Source organism: Globicephala melas, chromosome 12 (assembly GCF_963455315.2).
Source record: "Globicephala melas chromosome 12, mGloMel1.2, whole genome shotgun sequence".
Taxonomy (NCBI): Eukaryota; Metazoa; Chordata; class Mammalia; order Artiodactyla; family Delphinidae; genus Globicephala; species Globicephala melas.
The window spans coordinates 36,548,333-36,573,005 of record NC_083325.1 but is presented as its reverse complement, the minus strand read 5'-3'; the positions used below and the strand labels follow the sequence as shown (position 1 = coordinate 36,573,005).

The 24,673-nt window shown below is 37.1% G+C and overlaps 1 protein-coding gene across 2 annotated transcripts in view; it reads right to left on the bottom strand.

Moving 5' to 3' along the window:
* WDPCP (WD repeat containing planar cell polarity effector) overlaps positions 1–24,626 on the bottom strand; it is a 255,661-nt gene extending 231,035 nt beyond the window's left edge. For both annotated transcript variants that reach the window (XM_070046891.1, XM_070046892.1), the window contains exon 1: positions 24,072–24,626. The gene's annotated coding sequence lies outside the window, so the exon portion shown is untranslated. The remainder of the gene's footprint in view (positions 1–24,071) is intronic.
* Positions 24,627–24,673: the final 47 nt, after the last annotated feature.

The window sequence follows — 24,673 nt, the reverse complement described above, 5'->3', positions numbered from 1 at the left end:
CCAGGGAATTGCCCTTGGATAGGCTTTTTTTATAACTCTGTAGAGGGAGAAGCTAACTTTAGAAAACTGATATATATAAAATAATATTATAGAAATGATTCCTGTCCACAGAAATGCAAATTGGCCATGATTATTATCCAGTTGATAGTGATCAGCTTTGCCTGTTCTGCATTCACTTGTAAATTAATTTCAGCATTCCTTATTTAACTATATATATGTGACACTTTGAACTGGCAACAATATCATAATATCATTAACTAGTGAGTGAAATAAAATCTCTGACACATGTTCATTTACATGTGTATAAAAGTCATGGTCATATTCTCTTTTAAAATCTATCCTTTAGTCTGCTTAGTAGAGAGCTACAATGAAAAGATAAACATACACAACTGCTATCAATAACTCTATAATATAACCTTAAAAAATATGGCAGAGGACTGTTTAGAAGGTAATTGCTGTAACTAAAAAGACTGAAGATCAGTGATATGTTTATTTCTCTATATTACATAATATAGTCTAGAAATGTATTGTTCTCTACTATAGACAGTGTATCTGTCTCTATGTATATATATACACACACTATATATATACACACATATATATAAATGCACTACATACTACACAGTATATATGCTGGGCACTATAAATATCTTGTACAATATACAGTATATATATATATTCATACTACTATACATATATAGCACACAGCATATAGCACGTATACAGATGTATATATTATATGCTGTAGGCTGTATAAAAATTAGAACTTTCCTAATAGTAAATGAATGATCATCTCCATCACTTAGAATAAGAACCTAGAAAAACTATGAATCCTAGACTCCCATATTTTAACCCTTCACCTAGCTGTTTATTACAATGAGGAGCATAATTTGGCACCAAGAGTTTATTTTTTTTAACAGGCACACAATTAAGTAATTTTACCTTTTCAATTAGATATAGCTTAAATATCCACTAGTTAATAGCTTTCTCATAATGAACTTACAGTAGTAATAAAATCAGATTTTCACAGCCAGAAAAGGCCATGTTCTTTTAAAGCCTTCACTCTAAGGTAGTTCCACAACTCAGTTTCAAACAGTCTTAAAGTAATTTCAAGTAACAGTAACCAAAATGCTTTTTAAAAATCCCCTGGCAATGAGTTCTATTTAGTATGAAACTTAATTCATTTTAGATACGTATTTCACTTTTATATTTAATCCTGCCTAGAGAGTAATTTCCAAAGTGATATTTCCTGAAGCCAAAACCCAGACTTCATGTCTCTAGAATAATCTTGCCTTTTAGTAGTTTCAACTTCAGTAAGTCTATATATGCCCTTCCCAAAGTAGTTCTGACTGGCCTGGGCTTGTTGCAAATAGTTGGTTCAGTCAGACAGCTTTTTAAATGTCAACACACTTAATTCACATAATGTACAAGGAAAGTATTGTGTTTAAAATAAAGATGCATTTCCTCTTGTGAAATAAAGTTAATCATTTGGGAAAGTCTGATTAAGGGAAATGGGATAGTTTTACATTCTCCAGAAAAGAACTGAGAGGGTACCTCATCTCACTTTTCCCTCCTTTTATCCCATTTTCAATCATGACCAGGAGATCAAATGTTTTATGACAGAAAAAGAAACATATCATTAAAGCATGCAAACCTGCAAAATCTAATAGTCATATAAGCCTGTGAGATTCCCAAACACTGTTCTTTTTAAAATCTGAAAAGAAACAATTTTATGTTAAATACAAATTTTTCAAGCTCTCTAGTATATGCCCTCTACAATTTTCAACAAATATACTTGATATGAAAAATAGCATTTTATCTAAATATCAAATATTATACTGAGTATTTGAACAGCAAACACAAACAGTCCTAATCCCAATCACAGACTATGTTGTGAAATGTTAATGTATTTAAATTTTTTAATTACACATGGAATTAACTGAAATACTATACTTTAAACAGTTATTAATATTTCAGTCATATTAAATAACAAGAACACAGGAACAAGTGATACTCAATGCAGAAAATTTTCAAAGGCAAACTGTACATAGTAGGAATTCTAGTTTTAGCTTCTGGAAAATTTTAACTGCAGTCCAGTCTACACAGATATTCACAGAAGTGCTGAATAGCTCTTTTAAGGAAAACACTAAATGATGATGCCGTAAGAACAGAAAAATATAAGGAAATACACTGACTTATATTTATATCTCTTAATCAGGCCAAATTAATAAGGCAGGCTTAATTGTCATGGTTTCACAATATTTTTAGTGAATAATAGAAGGTATTAAATTACTGAAAATCCTTGTCCCAGTTTTATATCAATTTTCATCATGATTTAAAATAAATATCACAATATTAATATTCTAAAAGAGCTGGGAAAGCGAATCACTTAGCTTACACTGCCTACAGACAGAGTAGGGCTCTATTCTGGCAGGATGAAGAAATCAGGATGCAGATACATACTGCCAACTATCCACAGTAGCCACTCAGGGAAACTGCCATCTCCACCAACCCTACTATAAGGGGAGCTAGTCAAAGGATACTCCACGAAAAGGAATAACATGTGTTTTTAAAATCATGATTCCTCTCCAACTGCCCCCCACCCCACATGCTGGGCTGGGAATGGGCACCTGACATAGTCTATAGAGATTGGTAAGCATACTATGGGAGGCAGGGGGGCGGTTATAACCTCCCAGGCCAATCTAACTCTCTGTGTCTCTCTGTCTCTGTCTCTCAGGAACTATGGATACACCAGACAGTTAAGAGAAGGAAGAAAAGCTGAAAGACTTATAAAGAAGTCACGTTATATACTGGTCTCTGCCCCGGTTCCCAACACAGGGCTCCTAAATCCCTCATAAATAGGGGTGCTCGGAGAATATTCTATTCTCATATTTTAGTCTTTGACCCCAGTTCCTAGCACAAAGCTCCTAAAACTCTTATAATTTCCTAAGTGATAAGAGCACTAAGAGCACTTTTTATTTGAATATTTGGTCTCTGACCCCAGTTCCTGATAGAGGGCTCTGAAATCCCTTGGAATTTTCTGGGTGATAGGAGCATCTTTTGCTCTAATGAGGCAACCCAGAGTAGACTGCTGGTTGGCTGCTGGATCAGGGCCTGTTACCAGAGAGAACAAGCTATGATCAGAAGCTTGGAATTTTCATCCCCACCCCCTATTGAATAGAGAGGGGAAAGGAGCTGGAAATGGAATTAATAACTGATCATACCTACAAAATGAAGCCTCCATAAAAATCCCAATATTATGGGGTTTGGAGGAGCTTCCAGATTGTGCTAGTGAACACATCCAGGTACCAGGAGGGTGATGCTCCCCAATTCCACAGAGACAAGTTCATGTGCTCAGGACCCTCCCAGACCTTGCCCTATGTACCTCTTTACCTAGCTATCTATCTGTGTCCTTTATCGTATTCTTTATTATATAATAAAACTGGTACACATAAATAGGTGTTTCCCTGAGTTCTGTGAACTGTTCTAGAAAAAACTGAATCCAAGGGAGAGGAGGTCCAGGAACCTACAATTTGTAGCCAAGCTGGACAGAAGTTGTAGGTAATCTGGGGACCTACCACTTGCAATTCCTTTGCTAAAAAAAAAAAGTAGGAACTAGGACTTCCCTGGAGGTCCAGTGGTTAAGACTCTGTGCTTCCACTGCAGGGGCCACGGGTTCAATCCCTGGTCAGGGAACTAAGATCCCATATGCTGCACAGCATGGCAATCAATGAGGCAGTCAATCAATCAATAAATAAAAAGTAGAAACTAAAAACCACACTGTTTTTAGTCATATGAAGCTGTGTTAAGAGAGACTAAGTATGGTGCAGGATGGGGGGAAATGCATACATGCTTAAAAACAAGTCCTGAAAGGATCAAACCATTTTCAAGTAACTTAACTGCACTCCAGAATAAAGTTCAAAATTATTTATAGAAAAATAAAAATACCCAACATCCAAAAAGGTAATATTCACAGCAGTTGGCATTCAATAAAAAATTACCAGGCATACAAAGAAACCAAAAAATATGATCCATAGTAGGGAGAAAAAAAAAAAATCAATCAAAACCAACCCAGCTCTGACAAAGATAATTAAGAGACTAGAACATTAAAACAATTATTATAATGTATTCCATATGTTCAAAAATTAGTGGACATGAAATATACTTTAAAAACTCATATCAAGGGCTTCCCTGGTGGCGCAGTGGTTGAGAGTCCGCCTGCCGATGCAGGGGACATGGGTTCGTGCCCAGGTCCGGGAAGATCCCACATGCCACGGAGCGGCTGGGCCCGTGAGCCATGGCCGCTGAGCCTGTGCGTCCGGAGCCTGTGCTCCACAACGGGAGAGGCCGCAACAGTGAGAGGCCCGCGTACCGCAAAAAAAACCCAAAAAACTCATATCAAACGTCTAGAGATAAAAACTACAATAAGTGATATGCAAAATACAATGGATGAAATTAACAGCAGATTAGACATTGCAAAAGAAAAGATTAGTGGTCTTGATGTCACAGCAATAAAAACTTTATAAGATAAAACCTAGAAAGAAAAGGGAATTTAAAAAATGAACAGAGCATCAGTGAGTAGTGGGACAACAATCAGCTTACTATATGGATAATTTAAGTCTTCAAAACAGTGGCAGGATGAGAGGTAGACAGAAAAAAATATTTGAAGAAATAATGACCAAAATTTTCCCAAATTCGTTGAAATTACAAACCCATGACCCAAGAATCTCAAAGAACCCAAGCACAAGAAACATGAAAAAAGTTACACAAATGCATATCATAATCAAATTACTCAAACCGAGTGATAAAGAGGAAAACAGACACTTAAGAGCAAAGGAAGAAAGACAAGGATGGCAGATGACATCAGAAACAAGGTAAGTGAAAAGACAGGGGACCACCATCTTTAAAGTACTGAAAGAAAAAAATGACAACCTAGAATTTTTTACCCAGTGAAAATGTCTTTCAAAATCAAAGACTTTTTCAGACATTCAAAGCTAAGAGAATTTGTTACAATACAGTTGATACTATAAAAATATTTTAAAAAGGAAATCCTTTAGGCAGGAGGAAAATCACACTATATTAGAAATGGAGATCTACACAATGAAATGAAAGTACTGGAAATGATAACTACATGAGTAAATATTAGATATTTTTTCTATTTATATCTTTAAAAAATAATTAGCTGTTTAAACAAAAATAATAACAATGTAGTATGGAGCTTATAACTTATGTAGAAGTAAAATGTATGAGAACCATAACACAATAGGAAGGGAGAAATGGAAGTAAATTATTGAAAGTTCTTATACTATAGGTGAAGTGGTATACTATCACTTGAAGGTAGATGTGAGAAAAGGGTGTATGCTATAAGTCTTAAAGTAGTCACAAAAACAAATAACTGTCATCACTAATAAGGACAAAAAAGGAGATAAAATGGAATTGTAAAAAACTTCAAATAATCAAAAAGAAAAGAAAAGGAGGAAAGAGGGAACAAAGAACAGATGTGACAAACAAAACCAAATGGCCAGATGCTAGATTTAAACCTAACCTAGAAAGCTTGAATGGGATTTGCAAAAATGAAAATTCCTCTAAATGGGTAAAAGATTTGTGAGAGACTTCTATTCTTTTTCAAAATTGCTATTCCATAATCATATAGAAACTCTAAGCCACTATGTATATTTTTTATTAAATATCATACAAACAATAGTGATCAAAGGTATATATTTTAAATATGTAACAAATATATAATAAAACATAAAAATGAATAAATGGAACAAATACTCATGCATCCACACATCTTAAGAAGTAGCAGAGGGCTTCCCTGGTGGCGCAGTGGTTGAGCGTCCGCCTGCCGATGCAGGGGACGTGGGTTCGTGCCCCGGTCCAGGAAGATCCCACATGACACGGAGCGGCTGCGCCCGTGGGCCATGGCCGCTGGGCCTGCGCGTCCGGAGCCTGTGCTCCGCAACGGGAGAGGCCACAGCAGTGAGAGGCCCGCATACCACAAAAAAAAAAAAAAAAAAAAAGCTTAAAAAAGAAAAAAAAAAAAAAAGACAATTACCAATACTTTGAAGACACCAGTGCATCCTCTCCTACTCTCAACCCCAGGCAACTACTATCTTGAATTTGGAATTAATCATCCCCCTACTCTTCTTTATGGTTTTACCAGATGTGTATGAAACTCTAAATAATAGGGTCTTTACACATTTTTAAATTTTATAAAACTAGGATCATACTGTATGTGTTATGATTTACTTTTTTTCACTCAACATTGTATTTTTATTATTCAGTTATGTTGGTATGTGTTGTTATGGTCCATTCATTTTCAGCATATTCACTCATTCTCTTATTGATAGACAAATAGATATTTAGAGTTTTGTTCTTAGAAGCACTGCTTATAAACATTCTTGTACACCTCCTAATTTAAATGGATATCTATAGGAGGGGAATTGTTATGTTTCCAGACTTTACAGTCATGCTGTGTTATTACCCCATTGTATCAATCAAAAGAGACCGAGACACTTGTTCAGGGTCATATAGCTAGGTAGTAGAGTTAAAACCAATAAATTCTACTCCTTCTACTTAAAAGAAAAAACTCAAGGTTAGGTAGGTTCATACTCCTGGAAACAAGTAATTATCAAAAAGAATCCTGATAGTAAGTGGAACAGAATAGAGAGCCCAGAGATAAACCCACACACGTACAATTAATCTTCAACAAAAGAGGCAAGAATATATAATGAAGAAAAAACAGTCTCTTCAGCAAGTGGTGCTGGGAAAGCTGGACAGTGGCGTGTAAACCAATGAAGTTAAAACACTCTCACATCATACACAAAAATAAATTCAAAATGGCTTAAAGACTTAAATATAAGACATGACACCATAAAACTCCTAGAAGAGAACATAGACAAAACATTCTTTGACATAAATTGTAGCAATCATTTCTTAAGGTCATTCTCTCAAGGCAATAGAAATAAAAGCAAAAATTAACAAATGGGGCCTAATCAAACTTACAAGCTGTTGCACAGCAAAGAAAACCATAAACAAAATGAAAACCTACAGAATGGGAGAAAATATTTGCAAGTGATGCAACCAACAAGGGCTTAATTTCCAAACTATTCAAACAACTCATACAGCTCAATAACAAAAAAGAAACAACCCAATCAAAAACTGGGCAGGAGATCTAAATAGACATTTCTCCAAAGAAGACATACAGATGGCCAATAGGCACATGAAAAGATGCTCACCATCGCTAATTATTAGAGCAATCCAAATCAAAACTACTAAGAGGTATCACTTCACACCACTCAAAATGGCTATCATCAAAAAGTTTACAAATGATAAATGCTGAAGAGAGTGTGGAGAAAAGGGAAGCCTCCTACACTGTTGGTGGGAATGTAAATTGGTGCAACCACTATGGAGAACAGTATGGAGGTTCCTTAAAAAACTAAAGATAGAGTTACCATATGATCCTGCAATCCCACTCCTAAGCATATATACAGAGAAAACTCTAATTCAAAAAGATACTTTCACCTCAGTGTTCACAGAAGCACTATTTACAATAGGCAAGACATGGAAACAGGCTAAATGTCCATCATCAGATGAATGAATAAAGAAGATGTGATATATATATAAACAATGGAATATTACTCAGCCATAAAAAAGAATGAAATAATGCCATTTGCAGCACATGCAACATGAATGGACCTTATCATACAGAGAAAGACAAATATCATATGATATCACTCATACGTGGAATCTAAAAAATGATACAAATGAACTTATTTACAAAACAGAAACAGAATCACAGATGTAGAAAACAAATTTATGGTTACCAAAGCAGGGTGGGCAGAAGGGATAAATTAGGAGTTTGGGATGAGCAAATGCAAACAACTATATATAAAAGATAAACAATAAGGTCCTACTGTATAACACAAGGAACTATGTTCAATATCTTGTAAGAAACTATAATGGCAAAGAATCTGAAAAAGAATCACTTTGCTGTACACCAGAAACTAACACAACACTGTGAATTGACTATACTTCAATAAAAAACAGATAGGTAGCATAGAAAGGAAGGAAGGGAGGGAGGGAGGGAGGGAGGAAGAAAGCATCCTGATAGGTATTATTTTATCTTTTATACATGAAGTTGAAAGAGGAGGTGACTGACCCCAGTCCATTCTATTACCTCTTGACTACTCTCGGCAACTTGATTACATGAAGTTCACATGACTACAACTTTCATCCTGTAAAACTATCCTGTACTTTACCATTCCTGAAAATTCCAGCCAAATATTTTATAGTTAAATATGTCGGGATATGTGTAAATTGTGTATGTATAAAATAATAAAATAGTGGGATTTCCCTGGCAGTCCAGTGGTTAAGACGCCGCACCTTCAATGCAGGGGACACAGGTTCGATCCCCGGTCGAGGAGCTAAGATCCCGCATGCCACGCGGCTCAGCCAAATAAAATAAATAATAATAAGAAGAAGAAAATAGTAATAAAGCAGTACTCATTGTGACCACAATGACTAACTTTAAGTAAATTACAAGCACTTTAATTTCTTCCAGGACTAAATCTGACTTTAGAAATTCTATGTTTAAGACTCACTGAAGTAAATGTAATAATCATCTTCAAATTACTCTGTATTCATTTTAGAAGTTATTTGAGAATTCTTCAAAAACTGTTTTCCATGTCATCCAAAACAACCAAATAATTTCCAAGATACATAACATTATTCTTACATTTAAAAAAGAGTACAAACCCAAACTTTTCTTTTTACTAGCTAAGTCAACTGATAACCCTTTAGCCCTGGACAATCCTCCAATTTAAAATATTTACATGAAAAGGATTCTGTGAAAATGGTAGAGTAGGAAACACCACAAATCTGTCTCCCTACCTGGACAACAATTATACTGGCAGCATCTGTCTAACATAAGGAACTCTGGAGTCAGCTGAAGGCTTGCAACTTCCACGGAAAAACTTGAACATGCAAATATTAGTTAATTTTGGTCAATTTCAACTCTTAGCACAGTAGCAGCTACCCACCCCCCAGCCACATAGCAGGTAGCTATTTACATGTTCCTGGAGCCGCTTACACACAGCTTGTGGGGGCTAGGTGGAATATAAGAACTCTGTCCTCTGCTTCTGATCACAAAGAGGTGGGCAGCCATTGTTGTTGCACCTCCCCTCACTGATGCAAGCCCCTCGTCTGGCTAAACTGACTTCCCAAAGATTTAATGGGGCAGCACCCTTTTTCACCCCTCTTCATTTTTTCCTGTTTCCTCTTTTGGGAGCCAGACATTAAAGACTAGGACATTCACAAACTGCTGATATACAAGAAAAATTAGAAAGTGACCACACATGCTAAGAGAAAGGCACAGAAAAGATCTGAACAGACATTAAGTTTATACCTCAGTCTGATCTTCAGCACAGACAGCCTACAACAATCAAAATACAAAAACTACAGCAAAAAATAGCAAACCCTGCGGAATGCAGACAATTTGATTTCCAGAGTTACATTATTAGATTCAAATGTCCAGCGTTCAAAAAGAAGTCACAAGGCATACAACGAAAAAGTATGGCCCATTCAAAGCAAAAAAAGATAAATCAAGAGAAACCATCCTTGAAAGATGTAATGGTAGATATACTAGGCGACTTTAAAACAACTGTCTTAAACATGTTCAAAGAACAAAAATGTAGACAAAGACAAGAAAACAATGTGTGAACAAAATGGAAATATCAATAAAGAGACAGACAACCTGAAATAAACCAAAAAGAAGTTATGATGCTGAAAAGTACAATAACAGCAAGGAAAAATTCACTAGGTGGATTCAAAGGCAGACCTGAGCAGGCAGGCAGAAGAAGTTCTAGCCAGAGCAATTAGGTATGAAAAAGAAATAAAAGCCATCCAAATTAGAAAGGAAGCAATAAGATGATCTGTTTGCAAATATGATCGTATATGGAGAAAACCCTAAAGACTCCACAAAAGAAAACTGTCAGAACTAATAAATGAATTCAGCAAAGTAGCAGGATACGAAGTCAACAGACAAAAATTAGTTGCACTTCTATCCATCAAAATTGAAGAATCTGAAAAGGAAATTACAAAATCAATTCCATTTACAATAGCATCAAAAAGAATAAAATACTTAGGAATTAACCAAGAAAGTGAAAGACATGTTCAATGAAAAAACAATGCTGAAAGAAATGAAAGAAGACAGATAAATGGAAACACATCTCATGGTCATGGATTGGAAGATTTAATATAGTTAAAATGTCAATACTACCCAAAGCAATCTACAGATTCAACACAATCCCTATCAAAATCCCAACAACATATATTGCAGAAATAGAAAAACTCATCTTAAAATTTAAATGGAGAGACTTCCTGGTGGCGCAATGGTTAAAAATCCCTCTGCCAGTGCAGGGGGCATGGGTTTGATCCCTGGTCCAGGAAGATCCCACATGCTGCGGAGCAATTAAGCCCAGGCGCCACAACTACTGAGCCTGCACTCTAGAGCCCATGCTTGCAACAAAAGAAGCTACCGCAATGAGAAGCCCGCGCACCGCAACAAAGAGTAGCCCCCGCTCGTCACAACTAGAGAAAGCCCGCACACAGCAATGAAGGCCCAATGCAGCCAATAAATGGATAGATAAATAAATAAAATTAATAAAAAATAATAAAATAAACAGTTTGAAAAAAATTTAAATGGCATCTCTAGGGACCCCAAATAGCCAAAATAATTGAAAAAAAAAGAAAAGAACAAAACTGGAGGGCTCATAGTTCTTAATATCAAAACTTATTACAAAAGTCGAGTAATTCCAACACTGCAATACTGGCATAAAGACAGCTAAATAGACCAATGGAATAGAACCCAAATCCCAGAAATAAACCCTTACATATATATTGTCCCTTACAAAACCCTTACAAAATATTGTCATATTTTTGACAAGTGTGGCAAGACCGTTCAGTGGGAAAAAGGACAGTCTTTCCAACAAGCGGTGCTGGGAAAACATGATATCCACGTGCAGAAGAATGAAATTGGACCCTTACATAAAACCATATATTAAAAACTCCAAATGGATCAAGGACCTAAATCTAAGACCCAAAACAATAAAACGCTTAGAAAAAATGTAGGACAAAAGCTTCATGACATTGGATTTGGCAATGATTTCTTGGATATGACACTAATGGCACAGGTAACAAAAGAAAAAATAGACAAATTGAAATTCATGAAGTTTTAAAATCTTGTGCATCAAAGGACACTATCCTTAGTAAAACAATGCATTACTTAAAAAGTCATGCATTAATACAAGATCCACTCAATGTACAGGATAGGCCTATAGATTTTAATGTAACAGAATAGGAAATATTCAATGATATTGTTTCAGGTTACATTTTGCAAATAACCTTTGAGAAACTACCACTAGTGTAGCTTTGATTTAGTATCAAAGATTAATATTATCTGAAACACAATTATCTGAAACAGTTATTTAAAATTCTACTCCTTAAAAAAACAAAAAAGCTCACTATCCAGAGATCCACTGAATAAAAACGCAACTCACACCATTGGAGAAAATATTCTCAAATCATATATCCGGTAAGGGATTAAGATACAGAATATATAGAGAACTTCTAGAACTCAACATCAAAAAACCAAACCACCGGATTCAAAAATGGGCAAAGGACTTTAGTAGATATTTCTCTAAAGAAGATATATGTGGCCAACAAGCACATGAAAAGATGTTCAAATCACTAATCATCCAGGAAATGCTAATCAAAACTTCAAGGAGGGGCTTCCCTGGTGGCGCAGCGGTTGGGAGTCCGCCTGCCGATGCAGGGGACGCGGGTTCGTGACCCGGTCTGGGAAGATCCCACGTGCCGCGGAGCGGCTGGGCCCGTGAGCCATGGCCGCTGAGCCTGCGCGTCCGGAGCCTGTGCTCCGCAATGGGCGAGGCCACAGCAGCGAGAGGCCCTTGTACCGCAAAAAAATAAAATAAAATAAAATAAAATAAAACTTCAAGGAGATACCACTCCATACCCATTAGAATGGCTACTACAAAATAAATAAATAATAACAGAAAATAACAAGTGTTGACAAGGATATTAAAAAATCGGAACCATGTGCAATGTTGGTGGGAATGTAAAAATGGTGCAGCTGTTAACAGAAAGCAATATGGCAGTTCCTCAAAAAATTAAAAATAGAGTTACCATATGATCCAGGAACTCCACTTCTGGGCATATACCTAAAAGACTTGAAAGCTGGGTCTCAAAGGGATATTTGTACACCCATGTTCATAGCAGCATTATTTGCAACAGCTGAAACTGGGAAGTAACCCAAGTGTCCATATACTGATGAATGGATAAGCAAAATGTGGCATATGGCATATACATACAATGGAATATTATTCTGCCTTAAAAACGTTAATTCTGCAATATGTTACAACGTGGTTGAAACTTGAGGATATTATGCTGAATGAAATAAACCAGTCTCAAAAAGACAAACACTGTATGATTCCACTTACATGAGTATTTAGTCAAAATCATAAAGACAGAAATTGTAATGGTGGTTGCCAGGGACTGGGGGGAAGGGAGAATGCTGAGTTATTTAATAGGTATAGAGTTTCAGTTTTACAAGATGAAAATTGTTATGGGGATGATGGTGATGACTGCACAACAATATGATGATATTTAATACCACTGAACTGTGCACTTGAAAATGGTTAAGATAGTAAATTTTATGTTATGTGTACCTTACCACAGTAAAAAAATATATATATATATTTGTAATAATTTGGTCTCTGACTTATTTCATGTCTTAATCTTGCTTCTTAAATGATGCTGTTTTTAATTACACTATTATCTAACATGCTGTTTATTAATTACATGGATGCTATGTAAAGCACATATTTCTAAATGAGCAGATACCTAAACCAACAGTAAGGGCACATCAGATTACTCTCCAAATATTACTTTGCTAGTTTCAATGAAAGGGAATCAGATTACAAAACTGTTACATAAAAAAGCCTTAAAGCTTAATTGTATTTCATTAAAGAAAACATCAAAATGAATGATTTTTAACTAGATGCATACCAACTTTATATACGCTATAGATAAAATTAACAGGAGGTTAAATAATTTCATACTGTAAAAGTATAAAATCCTGTAAGCTCCAAAACACCAGCAGTGTAAAGAGCCAACATTCAATTTTAGGGATCTGAAACTGAACGCTCCTTTAATAGCTCTGTTGGAAGTTGTTAGAATGGTATTTCAAGTATTTTCTGTAATTTGAATTAAACATTACCTTAAAAATGCTGAGCTGGGGAAAAAATGTTAAGAACATCTCCAAATCTAGCATAACAGTTCAATGCTCTATTGTTTGTTGCCTTAACAAAATGAATGTTTACAACGAATTCAGAAACCACCTGGAGATTCAAACTGACAATGAAATTGCAATGACAAATCGTGCCACTAGACATCAGTTTTAACCAGAGATGCTTCTCCATGAAGGCAGAGAAGACAGACAACCTTATTATTAGTATAACTGGAAACGTGCTGACACTCCCACCTGACCAAAAATCCTCTCTTCCAACGTATTATATTACCTGTGAAATGTAGCTTATAAACTAATCAGTACCGATGCATTCCTTCATCTGATTAACAAGGGGAATTCACTCTAAAGAGAACAAGGCCTGTGAAATACCAAACAGGCAACTTTGATTGTGTGCATCTGGGAGTGGGGATGGGGGCATGTTTGTAGCCTTCCTGGAGTATGGGAATGTCCTATCCTGCTATAAGACTGCAGTGAGAATTCTGGTTTTGAAAGCTCTTCCTTCTAAAATTCTCTGTAAATCAAGAACAGAAATCATGAGATTTTTAAGAACAACAACAGGGAAAAACCTTTTTCTCTTAGCAGTGAGAAGAATTCATTTAGCAGAATCACAGAAATTTTAAATAAGTGTTCAAGGTGAAAGGTAAGACTCCAAGAAATCAGATTTTGGGAATAATGCACACCTACTCTATATAAGAAAAGGAGATGATGTTTTGCTCCTCAGAAGGAGAGGGAGGAAATGGGGAGAGCCAGAGGGAGCATGCTGTGTACTATACCATTAGATCCATCCAGGCACTCTATGCCCAATGTTTAGTAAGGAATTTAATGCAAGCCACATTTTTTTTTCAGTAAACTGCATAATGAAATAATTATGGTCAAGCCTGATCTCAGAAAAGGTTATTTTCTACTTTCTATTAACAAATGTAAAATTATCTGCTATTTGCCATACCAACTCACTTTTTTTTGAATTTTATTTTATTTTTTTATACAGCAGGTTATTAGTTATCAATTTTATACATATTGATGTATAAATGTCAATCCCAATCTCCCAATTCATCCCACCACCACCACCACCCATCCCCCCCACTTTCCCCCCTTGGTGTCCATACGTTTGTTCTCTACATCTGTGCCAACTCACTTTTAGCAAATCACTTTCTTCCTTCATTAAATACATAGGAAAAGTTTGTGAATTGTAAGAAGTTTACTGAAGGAATACCATTCCTTTAATCATACTCCTTACTTCATAAATCACTTATCGTTTTAAGCCTACTTTATATCACTTTATTATAAATGAAGCAATGAGAAATAGCATTATCATGATTTTCATGGTATTTTAAACATTTATATTTTATTATCACTGCATCATTTTAATTTTGACTTTGTTTTAGTAAACTCTCTTTCAAATGCATTCCATAATTTATTTCTAAGTTTTTTTAATAATATTCTTCAAAATCGAATGTTACTGCATTAATTTAATTTAAAAATGAAGTCATACTTTTTCTGAAAACTAAGTCAACCTTATTTGACTGACTGGTTTCACAATTAGGTTATATGGCAGTATTTTATCCAAAACTGAAAATTCAATCAGCAAATAAGCCACCTCAAGATGTTGAGAAAAACATATTTAAAGCAGGTGAAAAGATAAAAGCATTTGATTTAAAATACTGTTTTAGGAAGAGGATACTGAAATAATATTTCAATTTTTCCTAACACTTTCAGAACATATTGAATTAATTAAGGTAACTCTAAATGAGAGAGGCAAAATGTTAATAAAGCTTTAAAAGACTAACAGGTAGTAAATCCTTTTGCAAGTCAGGTGGTTTTCAATTGTTTGCTTTCAGCCATTGAATAACAGCCTGAATGAGTTAACCGGTTAATACATCATTGAAAACAAGTTCTGATAACAGGCTACCATGTGATTTTGTTTTGCAAATGACATGGAAGAAGTCCAAAGAACTCCCACCTTCTTATTTATGTGAATATGGTTTCTAAGCACATACATCTATAACTCTGGAAAATACAAATTTGAAACTCAATCCAGTCTCATTCTAATACTCATCCACATATATATAAACTAATCAGAGCAGAAAAAGTCCCATCCATTAACAGATACATTTCCATTAAAATTTTACTTTTAATATTTAATAATTATCTAAAATTTAAAACATTTGTTTTGATAAACTGTATGCTACTAAGAATTGTAATGGGCTTCCCTGGTGGTGCAGTGGTTGAGAGTCCGCCTGCCAATGCAGGGGACACGGGTTCGTGCCCTGGTCCGGGAAGATCCCACATGCCGCGGAGCGGCTGGGCCCGTGAGCCATGGCCGCTGAGCCTGCGCGTCCGGAGCCTGTGCTCGGCAACGGGAGAGGCCACGGCAGTGAGAGGCCCGCGTACCGCAAAAAAAAAAAAAAAAAAAAATTGTAATGATAAAGTTTATTACACTTAAAGCCATAAGTGGCAGATTGAAAAAAACAAAAAATTAGTTTCAATTTATATTTTTGATAAAGAAGTATGATGACACTGGGATCATGAAAAGACATTTTAGCATTAAAATATAATAAAGATAAAATCATGTCAGGAGAGTGTACTGGAAGTTTGACAATAAGGATGTATAGAAACCTCAACTTTTGACTGTCAAAGAGAGAGCTACCTATTTTTTAAATAGATGATGGCAATTAATATTTAGATTACACTGTATATTTTTTGAAGAATGATATAACAGTTCTGGTTAAAAATTCAATATTTATAATACATTGGAAATTACAACCTTTACAACTGTGTAAACATGATATATTTTAGATGTTAATTTTTAAATAGGTGACGGAATACGTAGGGTTTTTTTTTTAATATTAGTAAGATCTTAGTTTTCTAAACATGCAAGAAGACCTCAGACAAGTCACAACCTTTGACACTGAGTTTCCTAAACTGTAAAATGACGATAATATCTACTCATTCTACCTCAGGATTAAATTATGTATGTAATATTATGAATGTTCACTACATATATGTATATGCATACATATATATGCTTTCAGTTAAATGTAAAACCATATGATTAAATTTATGAGGGCCTAGAAAAATAACACCTCCCTTAATTTTGAGTACTTCTTATATGAACTAGACAGACCAAGGAAGACATCACATGACAAATCCCAGCTGTAAGTCATGAAAACTTGATTCATTTCCAGGGGCTATATATTAAATTGAACATATAAGTAACTAAATTCTTTATGTGCCACAATTCTTTCAAATTAAACTTGATCAAATATGGGTGGGTATTACAAAACTAGACTTGGGAACTAAGGCACTGAAATGTTCAACTAAAAAGGAGCAAAGTCCTTAGATTTAGAAGCAATGCTGTAGAGGGCCATCCTTATCCAGTCAATCCCAACTTTTGGGGACCGTCTGCAACTTCCTATCTTTACAATGAACACTTTGCAACATAAATTCTAAGGCCTGCAGAAAGGTTATGAAACCAATAAGAGTAATATATGCCCATTCTCTGGGCCTCCATCTACAGTTCTCATTTGTTCCATTTAGATGGAGCCAACCATATTCCCCAGGCAAACCAATCATACTAGACTATAAATATATATTAGAACAAAAGATAATTTTAAATATACATTTTATAATCTAAACTGTTCTTAATTCTATCTATAGCCTAAGCCTGATAATTTTGCTAAATGATTTGATGAACAAGTTAATAATAAGCTGTTTACCAAAAAATTGATAATATATAAATTTTTATTAAAGTGTCAAATTACATCTGGGAAATTTCTGATATGTTCAGTATTTCACAACTTCTTCCAATCATTTTCCAATATAATTTGCGTTTACAAAATTTCTGTTTAGCTAGAAAAGTTTGAAACTGCTTAGGTTCATTAAGCCAAGATTAGTCTTCCAACTCCACAATGGCAATTTTAAAGGCATTCTGCTCATTCCCATTGTGAGGAAGATATGTTGTGTTCCATGAGGCATTTACAGATGTATAAGACACAGTCTCTGAACTCAAGGAAATTTCAGTCTAATAACTGATACAGAAAAGTTGAAAGTAATGTACAGTGAACACCACAAAAATTCTACAATTAACATTTTACTATATGGTATTTTCTCACATTACTGTATTTGCTTTATCTATATTTTGATTTTTTTATGGGCTAACTATTCATCCTTCTATACATCATTAATCCATCTTATATTTTTAATGCATTTCAAAGAAAGTTGCAGGCATAAGTATGTTTCACCCCTAAATACTATCATTAACTAGAGTTTAATAATTTTTAGAGATGTTTTTAGAGAAAATTCACAAATATGAAATGCACAAATCTTATAACATTTGCAGATTTTTGCAAAAGCTTATACTTCTGTAATGCAAACTCCTATCAAGATATACACCATTACTGTCAGCCAAAAAGTTCTTTCATGCTCGTTCCCAGTCAATCCCCACCCCAACTCCCACCCCCGGAGCACTGGCTCCGCAACCCCCGGGCCGAGGACCGGTACTGGTCCACGGCCTGTTAGGAACTGGGCCACACAGCAGGAGGTGAGCGGCAGGCGAGCAAGCGAAGCTTCATCTGCCTCTCCCCATCACTCGCATTACCACGTGAACCATACTATGCCCACCCCCGTCCGTGGAAAAATTGTCCACCAAACCAGTCCCTGGTGCCAAAAAGATTGGGGACCGCTGCTCTAGAAGGAACCACTGTTAGTGATTTTTTTTTTCCCACCACAGATTAGTTTTGTAGGTAACTTTTAAATTCAAAATTTAAAACAAAGAGCCGTGAATTCCCTGGTGGCGCAGTGGTTAAGAATCCGCCTGCCAACTGAGGGGACACGGGTTCGAGCCCTGGTCCAGGAAGATCCCACATGCCACGGGGCAACAAAGCCCGTGCGCCATAACTACTGAGCCTGCGCTTTAGAGCCCGTGAGCCACAACTACTGAGCCTGTGCGCCTAGAGCCCATGCTCTGCAACAAATAGAAGCCATCGTAATGAGAAGCCCACGAACCGCGACGAAGAGTAGCCCCCGCTCACCGCAACTAGAGAAAACCCGCGCACAGCAACGAAGACCCAACGCAGACATAAATAAATGTAACAATTTTTTAAAATCCATCTTTAAAAAAAAACAAAAACAAAGCGATCAGGCTGAAGAATCAAAAAAGAATTCATGTGGATCGATAGGTGTGCAGATACACGATAAAGTAAATAAAGCAAAATGTTTAACAATTACAGAAATTAGGCACTAGGTACTATATAGGTGTGCCAGTTATCAATTTACTATCTCTCAGCATTAAATCTACCTTTATTTGCCCTGCTTTATGACAATGGAACTAGACCCTCTAAACACTTCTTCGCCAGCTTTAGAGAGGGCCCTATCAGGTCACTACAGCAGCAGAGGAACACTTCCCTTCTGGATTCCAGTTCTCTATTATTATTAATTAGTGTGAAGGCCCAAGAACACTGATGAGGAGAAAGGTCCAGCTGTGGCCTCAGGCCCTGTGGCCATGGTAGGTATGCCCTTTTTGAAGAGGCCTGCATCCAAGCTTTGGGAAGAAGGGCTCTCTCCCAGTCTTTCTTCCTCATCCTAGTATCAATAGTAGGTGCTGCTCTTCCACAACTGCTACTTCTGGGACCCTTAGACACAGAGCTCTTTTACCTCTTCTAACAGCTAACCACCCCTCCTTGTTCTAGTTAACAATTCATCATATTAAATTTGCAAATAACCTGTATAGTTGTCTCTCCTGACTGAACTCAGACTACTCTCAAGGAAATTTACTGTACAGCTTGTCTGTATGTTTGACAATGTTGGGGGAGGGAGGAAACAGGGAGATGTATTTTAAAAGATTGGCAGAATGTTGATAATTGTTGAAGCTGGATGATGGACTGAGAAAATTATACTGTCTCTTCATTTTGTTTATGTTTGTAATTTTTTGTAATAGTTTTTAAAAGTGGAGGGCGGGGAAGAAAGGCTTCATATAGGCCAAAGCATTTGGAGAGAGCCTGGTGGAATAGATTTTGACAGGCATAAATGGAGGCTGAGGTTCCAGGTGAGAAAAAGCACACAGTGAAAATGGCAGAATACTGAAGGACATATTTGAGCAATAGCAAGTAAGCTGGCTAAAGTAAAGGTGTATAATGCAAATGAATGTTTGCTGAGATTTTTTTTTCCTCCCCTTTAACCTTCATTTCAAGGTGTTAGTTCTTCATACTCAATTGCTTTTTTTCCCCCTACTCTCCTGTCCCTACCCCATACTTCTACTTACTATCCAAAGTCTAGCTCTTACCCATTCTTCCCCACCTCTTATTAATAATAAATTGATCCATTTCAGAGTCTTTTCATATATCTTAATTTTTTTAAACAGTGGGCATAATTATATCTGTCTTGGGACACATTTAGGCTAAAATATAGGTATGTTTGTGCTCATATAGCAGTATTTTTTACATGTAAAGCCATTAGCAGTGAAATGAGACAAGTTTTCCTAATCTCTAGTTAGTAGGGGATAAGAGAAAACATTAATTGATTTACTATTATTTAATAACTCGTGACTTTTTATAATCACAAAATACACCTATACACACAAGAATGAGTAGGTGTGTGTCAACACATTATCTCCGGGAAGGGGTTGGTAATATTCTTTGTTAAGCTGAGTAGTGAACTGACCAAATAATAAAATTAATACCCATTATTTTCTCCACCCACCAATACATTTAAAGCACCCTTAGGCTATTCTCCAGTGACAACTCTCTCTGTCCTTCCTTAGGAATGACAAAAATCATAAAATTTGACTTACGAAAAACATTTTTGTTTAATCCAAACTGAAAATATTATGAAGTATAAAAGCAGCTAGAAATTTAAGAACTCATAATACAGATAATATCAGAGAGAGCACATATATCCAAATAAAACATATATTATGATTCATAAAAAGCACGTATGAATATGGACCTGTTGCACACATTAAAATATATAGACACCCCAGCTGAGCTCCTTTCTCTCCTAACCCCCATTATTGGTAGGGTCTGAACCTACCATTCTATTTCAAGCTTCAACAAGTGGCACGTGCTCTTCCACCTATTTAGAGTGTGGCGGGACATAGGTATTCCAGAACAGTAGAGAGCAGAAGACAAATGTTGTTCGGTGTCACGCAGGCGATGACTATGCTTTCCTATGCCCTCCTGAGGATGCAGTGCTGCGGATGCTAAGTTTCATTCAAGATCTAGGACAATACATTGTTTGTAAACTTTGCACACCAAAACTGTCAATGTGAGTTCTTCCAGAATAAATCAGCAATGGTTAAGACAAGAATTGGGTTTCTTTCCTGCCTCGCACAGGATTCTTCCTGTGTAGTCAGTATCACAGACAGCAATGCACTCCATAGGGTACCCATGGGCAAAAGAAATGCCTCCACAAAGATATGCAGCAGCTGCTCCTGCTCTAGATGATGCAACGCACTCAATAAGGTACCAGGGGCAAAAGAAATGCCTCCCCAAAGATATGCCGCAGCTGCTCCTGCTCTAGATGATGCAATGCACTCAATAAGGTACCAGGGGCAAAAGAACTGCCTCCACAAAGATATGCCGCAGCTGCTCCTGCTCTAGATGATGCAATGCACTCAATAAGTACCAGGGGCAAAAGAACTGCCTCCACAAAGATATGCTGCAGCTGCTCCTGCTCTAGATGACGCCCTGCTTCCACTAAGTTCTGGCAGCCATGCAACAGAACTTTCTGCGATAATGAAAATGTTTGCTAGTCTATCACATGTGGCTATTGAGCACTTGAAATGTAGCCAGTGTGACTGAGAAACTGTATTTTTAAATTAATTTTTATTGACATAGAGTTGACATATGTTAGTTTCAGGTATACTACAAAGTGATTTGATATTTGCATACATTATGAAGTGATCATCATAATGAGTCTAGTAACCATCTGTCTCCACACAAAGGTATTACAATATTATTGACCATATTCCTAATGCTGTATATTACATCCCCATGGCTTATTTATTACATAACTGTAGGTCTGTACATCTTAATCCCTTACACCTATTTCATCCACTCCTCTATCCCTTCCCTTCTGGCAACCACCTGTTTGTTCTCTGTTATCTATAAGTCTGTTTTGTTTCATTTGTTTTGCTTTTTACATTCTATACATAATTGAGAGCATATGGTATTTGTCTTTCTCTGACTTACTGCACTTAGCATAATACTCTCTAGATCTATCCATGTTGACAAAAATGGCAAGATTTCTTTTTTTTATGTCTGAGTAATATCCATATACCACATCTTCCTTACCCATTAGTCTATCAGTGGTATTTAGGTTGCTTTTATATGTTGGCTATTGTAAATAATGCTGCAATGAACACTGGAGGTGTTTTTGAATTGGTTTTTCTGTTTTCTTTGGGTTAATGCCCATAAGTGAAATTGCTAGATCATATGGCAGTTCTATTTTTAATTTTTTAAAGAAACTCCATACTGTTTTCCATAGTGGCTGCACCAATTTACAATCTCACCAACAGTGCTTAGCAATATTTTTTGGTTAAGCCTCCTCATGCAAGGGAAACAAAAACAAACAAATGAGACTACAACAACTAAAAAGCTTCTGCACAGCAAAGGAAACCATCAACAACACAAAAAGGAAGCTTACTAAATGGAGAAGATATTTGTAAATAATATATCCAATAAGGGGTTAATATCCAAAGTATACAAAGAACTCTTATAACTCATCATCAAAAAAACAAACCCAAACAACTCAATTACAAAATGGACAGAGGACCTGAATTGAAATTTTTCCAAGGAAGATGTACAGATGGCCAAAAGACACACGAAAAGATGCTCAATATCACTAATCATCAAGGAAACGCAAATCAAAATCACAAGGAGACACCACTCCCTCACACCTGTACAAATGGCTGTTACCAAGAAGACAACAAATAACAAGTGTTGGTGAGGATGTAGAGAAAAGGGAACCCTTGTGTGCTAATTTTATTTAATTTTTATTAATTTAAATGTAACAGCCACACGACAATGCAATTCCAAAGCCTTAGTTTTAAAAAAAAGCAGGGACTTAACACATGTATGTTTGCAAATTGTTGAATGTCAACCCAAAACACTACCTGCAACACTGCAAAGTGGTTCTACCTCCTCCTACCCTAGCTGCCTGGCAGAAACATCCATTTGTCCTCATTCAGACAGCACCTCCTTTGTGAAACTGTGGCAGCCCAGAGTTACTAACTTGTTACCTAACTATTACTAACCAGGTCACACCATGTTGTCATTATGGGTTTACATATCTGTGTTCCCTGCTAAACTGGGGCTCTAAAAAGGCAGCAGTTGTGTATTATTAACTTCTGAATCCCCAGAGCCTAGCAGAATGCCACATCCTAAAATCCTTGCTCTATTATCACACCAGTCTTCATTTAACCAATCCATGCTCTTCAATTTATCACACCAGTCTTCATTTAACCAATTTATCACACCAGTCTTCATTTAACCAATCCATACTCTTCACTACTCTACCATCTGAAATCTCATAATCCCACCATCCATAATGAACATCTTAGAACTGGAGAAATTACAGGTCATATTATCTGTACCAACAGGTGTGGTGTTTTACTTCTACATACAATTGCTCAGTAGAAAACACTGTAAAATAGTGGAAACGATGCATATTAGAAACTCAAGTTTTCTAAGAGAAATAACGAGAAAGTAGTTAGACACAGGAGTTTGGAATTCAGGACGAGACACAAATTTGGGAGTTTTTGACATAGAAGTGGCATTTTGAAACTATGCAACTCATGAATTAAATCACTAAGGGATTAAGTGTAGACAGAAGAATACAGGCACTCCAAGGTTAAAAGGTCAGAAGTGAAAAAGAACTTGCAAAGAACACTGAGAAGGGGCAACCAGTGACATACAGGAAAACCAGGAAATATGCTGTCTGAGAGCCACGTGAATAGTTATTCAAGGAGGAGAGAGTCATTAAGCTATGATAAATGCTATTGATAGATCAAGTTGGAAAGTAAGGTTCCATTTCTTTCACACAATAGCAAACCCTCCAAAACTGAAGAGAAAAACTGAAAGATACCACTTGGCATTCAATCACCAGTGTAACCAGAAGTTACACCAGTGTTTTCTAATATAGATATTTCTTTCATTTCATTACACATATGCTATTCCAGATCATCACATCTTCCTCTTAACATCCACATGAAACAAGGTTTCAGAGAGCACAATTTTCCTGGGCAGCACTAATTTTAAACGAAAACCTCGTTAAGTTATTTTACCAGCTGAGACTGACTGAAATAACGAGTGTCTCCCATTCAGCTGCCACGCTTTCCTTAGAAATGCAGGTTTGGCATAATTTAAAGGTCAAGATGGTTTAAAGAGCATTCAGTTTCCAAAAAAGAACGGACAAAAGTGTCAACATTCACGGAAAACTTAGAGAAAAAGTTAGACTGTGAACTCCAGGAAGGGAGGGGCTCATTTCCCACAAAGCTGGAGCTCAATATTTTTCACTTAACTTGAAAATAGCTGTATCTTACTGCGGGGAGGTGGCGTGAACTTCAGGGCACTACGCCATCCAGAACACTGTTGCCCGAACACTATGCACGCAGAGAGGGACCGGCGAGCTCGCGGGCATCCGCGCAGAAGATCAGCACCTGGGTCGATAAACGCAACGCGGGACGGCGCACAACCGCACACCGGACCCTAAGGTTGAAAGACCCTAGCCTCGGGCGGGGACTCACCTGCCTCCGGAGTGGGGAAGATGTGCTGCCCCCGGCCGTCTCTGAGGGTGCGTCCCTGCAAACCCCTCACCGCGTCACTGGACACTACCGAGGCGGTGAAGAAGGACCCGTGAGGACGCTGCGCGTACGCTCGGTCGCCTAGGTGTCTGAGCTGCAGCGCCACGGACCCCTCAGGTACTCCTCAGCGGCCCGTGCGTGCGCGCGCTCTCCCACCTCGTCGCTTAGCAACCTGCGAAGCCGTCCAGTCTTCTCTACACTTCAATTCCTCCCGCCCCCGCAGACTGTGAATAGTTTTAAAAAAGATTTTGTTTCCGGGTCGAACCGGCTTTACGCAGCGGAAGGTCTCTTTACCTCCCACGTTTACCCTTGAGGGGAGGATAAAGTCTTAGCAGCTTACGGGAGAGCGCTGGAGCTAAGGGCTCTGTCTCTCCACCCTCGAGTTACACTCGCCTCCCCTCTCGCCAATTGCTAGGCGCCATCCGGCAGGTCCTTTTTTCCTGAGCCCAAATCCTCCGCTCGTCGCCGTCCTCCAATCACAGCGGCCTGCCCTCGGGAACTACTTTGCAATCGGCGAAGAGCGCAAGGAGCAGGGCGTGAGAAGA